The sequence below is a fragment of the Capsicum annuum genome, chromosome 12 (genome assembly GCF_002878395.1).
Source record: "Capsicum annuum cultivar UCD-10X-F1 chromosome 12, UCD10Xv1.1, whole genome shotgun sequence".
Taxonomy (NCBI): Eukaryota; Viridiplantae; Streptophyta; class Magnoliopsida; order Solanales; family Solanaceae; genus Capsicum; species Capsicum annuum.
Genome location: NC_061122.1, coordinates 7,764,901 through 7,772,059, shown reverse-complemented (window position 1 = coordinate 7,772,059; position 7,159 = coordinate 7,764,901).

Genomic DNA, 7,159 nt, shown 5'->3' with positions numbered 1-7,159 from the left:
CTATAAGACGTACCTTTTAGTCGAGTCATTCCCTTTGATTCCTATAAGACGTACCTTTTAGTCGAGTCATTCCATCTAATTCCTATAAGACGTACCTTTAAGTCGAGCCATTCCCTTTGATTCCAATAAGACATACTTTTTAGTCGAGTCATTCCCATTGATTCCTATAAGACGTACCTTTTAGTCGAGTCATCTCCCTTTGATTCCTATAAGACGTACCTTTTAGCCAAGCCATTCTCCTTAATTTCTATAATGATATGACTTTCACAAAAGTCCTTTGATGATAAACGGGGCCAAAATTTAATTCTTGTGTTTGGAACTTCACTTTTCTGGCAAATGAAATCTTTTTACAATAATCTTTGTTTGAGATAATTTTCTTTTAGTTTTGATGTGATTTCAGGAGCCCGCCTGAAGAATAGGGTGAATAAATGAAAAGTCAAGCAACATGGTGAAGAATTTGAAAGTCAAGTAACAAAGTGATGAAATTGAAAGTCAACAGATCAAAAAATAGCAAGTCAGGAACCCGCCTGAAGAACATGGTAAAGAAATTGAAAACCAAGAACAAGTTAAAGAAATTGCAAGTCAGGAGCCCGCCTGAAGAATAGGGTGATGAAGTAGCGAGTCAAGAGTCAAGGAAAGATGCATAGATAGAGTTTTTGTAATTTCATTTATGTTTTTAACTTGTAATTTTCATTTTTGATGTAATAACAGAGCCGCGGACCGGAACCTCGACGGAACCTCACTCGACTCTCTAACTTGGTTGTTCTTCTTTCTTTTATTTCTTCCTTTGAATAATGGTCGGGTCAAAATTATATCTCGTTGTCTACTTTTTTGTATGAAAACACTTTGTGTTTACATGCAAAGAGGGGAATGATGTAGACATGTAATTTATCCCTCGCTGAAAGCATTCTTACTATTTTACCCTCGTCTTAGTGCGTGCCCTCACCCGTGTGATTATATCCCACAAAAATACAAAAATAACAAACCCCTAACAACCCTTCCAATAAGATGAAGCCACCTCACATTATTCTAATCCTATCTTAATAACCTACCCCTACCCCACGCCACCTCACGTGACCTCCCTTTACCTAGCTTTCTTTATACATTTTGCCGATTCCAGAAAAAGAGTAGGGGGATTGAATTTTCAAAAAGATACTATTCATGCACCAACTCACAGAAACAATACACAGTAGTCCATATAAACGACTTTTCTCTTATTTGTCACGGGATTGAGAGAAACACACGACCTGACCATTCTTTTACTGTCACCGATCACACACGATTTCCATGGAAAGATTTAGGGAGGGAGAGAGGTAGAGATCGATAGAGAGCTGCATAGTTTGAGCGAGAGAGGAAGAGAGAAAGGGAGAGAGAGACGTTTCCGATGGGATCTTACCGAAAAATGCTACAGCCATCCATTTTTCTCCCATTTGTCGTCAACACCGAGCTCACCGGAGCTCCAGTGTAGTAAAAACAGGAATCCCAACCCTTTTCTTGCCCTCACCTGCGTCAATTCGTTCCCCTTTTTTTTGGGTTTTCAGTTGGATCCCACTGGAAAAACGTTGGTTCTGAGTTCACCGGTCGTCTACGTCATCAAAAATGGCGTCCAACACCCGAAATAGATCTGTTCTCCGCTGACCCTGCCTGGGAACCACCGGAAAACGAGTGATACAGTGACGTCATGCGCGGGTTTGGGTACGGTCTTATTTTATTTGATGATTTTTGGGGTCCAGTTTGGTGAAAAATACAAAAAAAGGGTATAAATCGAAGTTGGACGAGTTCGTTTGTTCGAGATTCCGGGTGCGGACTCCGTTTAATTGAATAACACAATTTGAAAGTCCCAATTTCAGGTTCAATTCTTCTATATCCTCTCTTTATTTTGATCACATGATTCGGTGATTATGTGTTGGGTAATTACGATTGTTTAATTTTGTTGATGTTATGATTATGTGCTTGACGATGTAATTTCGGTGATATGAGGAGCAAATTTGAGTAATTTTGATGGTGTGATTGATTAAAATGAAGTTGGGGATGGGAATCGAAAATTGATAAAAGTGAATATTATGATATTTTGATACATTGTTGATGTTGAATGTGATATGTCGTCGAGTGGGTAGGCAAACAGTAAGTTAGGGTAGGCAAATTTAGAATTGGTGTATTGTTGGAATGTTTGGAATATTTGTTGAATGTTTTGTTTATCTTATTTAAAAAGTATAGTCATTTGGCCGGGGAATGCCCCGAGGTATTTGTATTTATTCACCGGGGAATGCCCCGACGTATTATGTCTTCGAAGGAGGTTCGTGATCAAGGCCCGAAGCATCGGGTAAAACATTCAGGAGTAGCCTAAGATTAATTTAGAATAGAATAGGTTTATATTTTTGCATTTTTCATTATTTTTGGACTGTATAATTAGATTGAACACTAAATTTTGGATTGTTTTATTTTGTTTGCTTGATTGATTGTTTTGCGTGCTTTGTGTGGTTTATACATTCGCAGTGTTAAAATTAGCCGATATGCTCCACCAAGCGACTGTGGTTGAACCACGGGATCGAAGGGTGCCTAACACCTTTCCATCGGTCAACAGAATTCCTTAGCCGGAATCTCTGTTCGCGGATGAGTTTTAAAGAGTCAAATTATTTCGAAAAGGATCTCCCAAAGGTAACTTGGCACACTCGATTTATGCCAAGTGGTGACTCTGAATAAAAAATGTAAATAATCCTTTTTTGAAACAAATTTTCATTTTTTGTCACTTAAATAATAAAACACTTTCAAACCTTTAAAATATAATTCTTTTCGGTTGAAAAAGGGGTGTGACATAAAGCAAAGAAGAAGAAGAATAGAGAGAGAAAAGAGAGTAATTCTTATTTCTTGAGGAATTCTTTATTGAGTTAATTATAAAGGGGAAAACTAACCTTGGGTTTCTAACTTTTTCATAAATAGACATTCACTATATATGGTAAAAAGATTCACTATATATGGTAATATATTTATAACACTCTCTCTTGAATGTCTAATTGATAGATAATATGCATCGTTAAAACCTTACTAGAAAAAACCCAGTGGAAAAAAAAATTTAGTGAAGGAAAAAGAGTACACATCTCTAACAATACACATATAGGCTGCCTCATTAAAAACCTTACAAGGAAAACCCAGTGGGACAAAATCTCGTAAGGGAAAAAGAGTACAACATGTATTAACTCCTCCTAATGAGAACATCTTTGAACATTTACATCCCAATCTTGTGCACCATCTTCGTGAAAGTTGCAGTTGGAGGAAACTTGACGAATAAATTAGCTACATTATCACTTGAACAAATCTGTTGCATGTTAATATCACCATTCTTTTGGAGATCATGTGTATAGAAAAGCTTTGACGAAATATGCTTCATTATATCTTCTTTTATGAATCCTCCATTAAGTTGTGTTATGCATGTTGCATTATCTTCATAAAGTTCGTGGGTACTTTATCACATTTCAAACTATAATTTTCTTGAATGAGATGTATCTTGGGCCTCAACCATACACATTCTCATCTAGCTTCATGAATAACTATTATCTCAGCATGGTTCATTGAAGTGGCTAGATAAACTGCTTTGTATATCTCTAAAATATGGCAGTGTCCCTGCATGTGAACACATTACATGTTTGAGATTGAGATTTATGTAGTTTAAATAAATACCCAACTCAGCATAATCAACAAGATCGAGACTACAATCTATAGAATAAAATAAGATCACGTTGATCCCATTTCAATGTCTCTTAGTAGGATCAGAACTCTACCTTGCTAACAAATTAACTGAAAAAGGTTATATCAAACCTTGTAGTATTTGCAGGATACATGATTGCATCAATTGCACCAAGATATACTACTTCATAACCAATCCAAATTGGTATATTTCTCATTTCAGTAAATAATCTATTGTTTTTGAAAACTCTCCAAGAGTTTCAATAATTTTCACGCTATAAGCTTATACAATATAAGGATTATAAATAAATTTCTCAGAAAATTTTATACGCTTCAAACATTTTGAATCCTTAAAAGGTTCTCATATAAATTTTGTCAAGTGACAAGAGTGACATCTTCAAGTGTCTGGACTGCAAATCAAATAAGTTTTATGTTTACCAAGATGCATCCTTTCATATCACTTGATAAATGTTTCTATGACAGCATGCTTAAATAAACATAGAATTCAGATCCTCGTAATCTTTCACAATATTGTGCCAATATTATATCAAAGATATTAATGATATTTCATTTCATATCGGTTCACAGTGTGAGATAACATTTTGAGATCTCATCACTTTTTTATTTTCAGGTACCTGAACCTCTCATAAGGTTTCATGAAGTGTTATGTCATAGGCTCTTCAAGAGCACATTGCCTTCTTATTATGATTATTTACTCCTTATTTTTTTCAAGGATTGTTTCATTTGGAACCAATTGATCTACCATGCTTCACGCATACATAGACTTTGTTCTTTATGATAACTGAATAAGAGCACTTGTAACTTGAATATGAGATGCGTTCGGCATTTGACTTGAATTATCTTTTGAATGAGGATCTGGTGATAATTCTCAACATATTTCATAGATACTTATAATCTCCCCCTTATGTTAGGAAAACTAACATACATCCTTCATCTTCTTTAAGAAATTCATCTTTGTGCGTTATGATAAATTTATTAACCGTACATAGCACATCAAAATTATTAGATAAAATAGTTGGTTCCTAACCTTAAACCATTTGAGAGGGAAGAAATAATCATAATTTATTGGTTTATGTCATACAAGTGCTATTTGTATGCAATATATCATAATTCATACAAACACATAAAGCTTTATTCTCATTAGTAATGGTTTAGCTATCATTAAGATGAATTGTCTTGATTACACAATCTGAAAGTTATGCTCTTAACTCAATTTTATTAAGTAAGCAACTTTATGAATGTCAAACTGCAGGTTGATAAGAAATATACAAGTGCTAATCTTATATCAATGCATCTTAATAGATTGCATGACTGGTGAACAACCTCATATTCACCTTTTATACTTTTCAAATTTTGAGGGATCAAGACCCAACATTAGTTGGTCCAACCAACTTATCATGAGAACACACAATATTAAAAGTAATGAAGAATTTTCTAATTTTTCAATACATGTTCAATACTCAGTATGCACATCTTTGGGATGTCGCAATCGTTCATGTCAATTTATGAACTTTTATTCTAGCAAACTCTAAGTTTACCATGACATGTACCTTTTACTTTAGTAAAGTCCAGATTTACTATTACAAAAATAAATTTTAGATTTACTACTTTAGAAGTAGATTTCAAACTAACTCTTCCCAATTATTCAGCCTCTTTCGGAGTTGAATTGTGATACCATCGTAATCAAGTACACGTTTGTATTAATAAGCTTTTCATTCCCTAGGATTGGAATATAATCGTGCCTTAAGCCTATCAAATTCTTATAGCTTATAACCTCTTTTATGATATTGCTACTTCAGGAGCACATCGAGGCATACATATCTTTCAAAGTATATCATATATTGCTACCAAATTCACTTCAAGAATAGAGTAAATTGTCATCTTTCAGACTTATCATATATTGCTACCACATTCACTTCATGGAATGAAGCATATTCTTTTTTTTTGGTAATAAATAAAATTTTTATTTATACCAAAGTGAGTCTTTACAAACCAAGCTTGAGCTGACCTCTTGCCTCACAGAATTAGAAAAATAAAAAATAGTTTTGCTACTGCTTCCTATCTATTACATCATTCAGTCATCCAGTACAAGCTACTATGGGACATTGTTCAACTGTAATAATAGAGCTTGCCATTTTGATTTCCGTCTGCCAGTGATGTGTACTTGCACTGCAATCTCCTTGAATAGCTTTTCAGCATTGAATATGCCTATTTGGAATCTGAGATGGTTTCTTTCCCTCCAAATTATTGCAACCAGCATCCTAAATACACAACTGATAATAGCCCCCATTGCTGACTTCTTTTTGCCCAGTTAGAGGCCCATTGAATCTCTTCTGTTCAGCCACCCACAGTTCTCTGTATACTGAGCCATTTCAATAGTCTTTGCCACAAGCTATGTGTTACTCTGCAACCAAAATATAGGTGGTCTAAAGTTTCAACCTGTGAGTCACAGAAGATACATGTTTGGGGCACATGAATACCAAATTTTAACAATCTATCTACTGTAGCAAGTCTTCTTTTGATAGCTAGCCATAGAATAAACTTATGCTGAGGATGAATGCTCTGTTGGAGTACTAATCTCTTTCATGGTACCTTTTGATATTGGGGTAAAAACTGAGTATAGACTTTCTTGATGTTGAATTTGTCGTTAATAACCATTTCATGAAGTCTAGTTGCGAGATCACCCTGCAAACTTAAGCACTGCATGATGTATGTCCTTGCTGCCAGTATTTTCCTTACCACCCAAGTGGCATTTGCTGGGATAGTGCATGTCTTTGCTTTTTCAGTCTTTAGATAGTACTCTTGGACCCATTTTATCCAGAGAGAATCTTTCTTCTCAGTGACTGCCCATAGCAGTTTCAAGATTGCTGCCTTATTCCACAGTCTGATATCCTGTATGTTCAACCCTCCTGCACCTTAGGGCATGCAGATGTTGTCCCAAGATACTAGGGATTTTTGAGAGACTTCTGTGGAGCATGTCCAAAGAAATGTCCTGCTGATGGCTTCAATCATTTTAAGGATTTTTTTAGAAAGTACAAAAATTTGAGCCCAAAATGTTTGAATTCTGAAGAACACTACTTTGATTAATTGAACCCTGCCAACATAAGATCACAACTTAACAGTCCAGCATTTGATTCTTCCTGTTATTCTTTCTACCAGTGGTAAGCATTGACCCACTGAGAGTTTCTTTGATGACAGAGGGACTCCCAGATATAGGCAACTCCCCTTCACCATACCCAAGTTCCTGCAGTAGTTCTTATTTCAGCTGGGGTTTGACCCCTGACATATAGATGAAGCTCTTATCAGGATTTTCCTGGAGACCTGATATGGTTGAAAATTTATCAAAAGCTTCTTGTAACAACCTCACAGACTTCATCTCTGCCTTACAGAATATTAGAAGGTTATCTGCACAATTGATGTGAACCACCTCAAGCTTTTTACATCTGGGGTGATG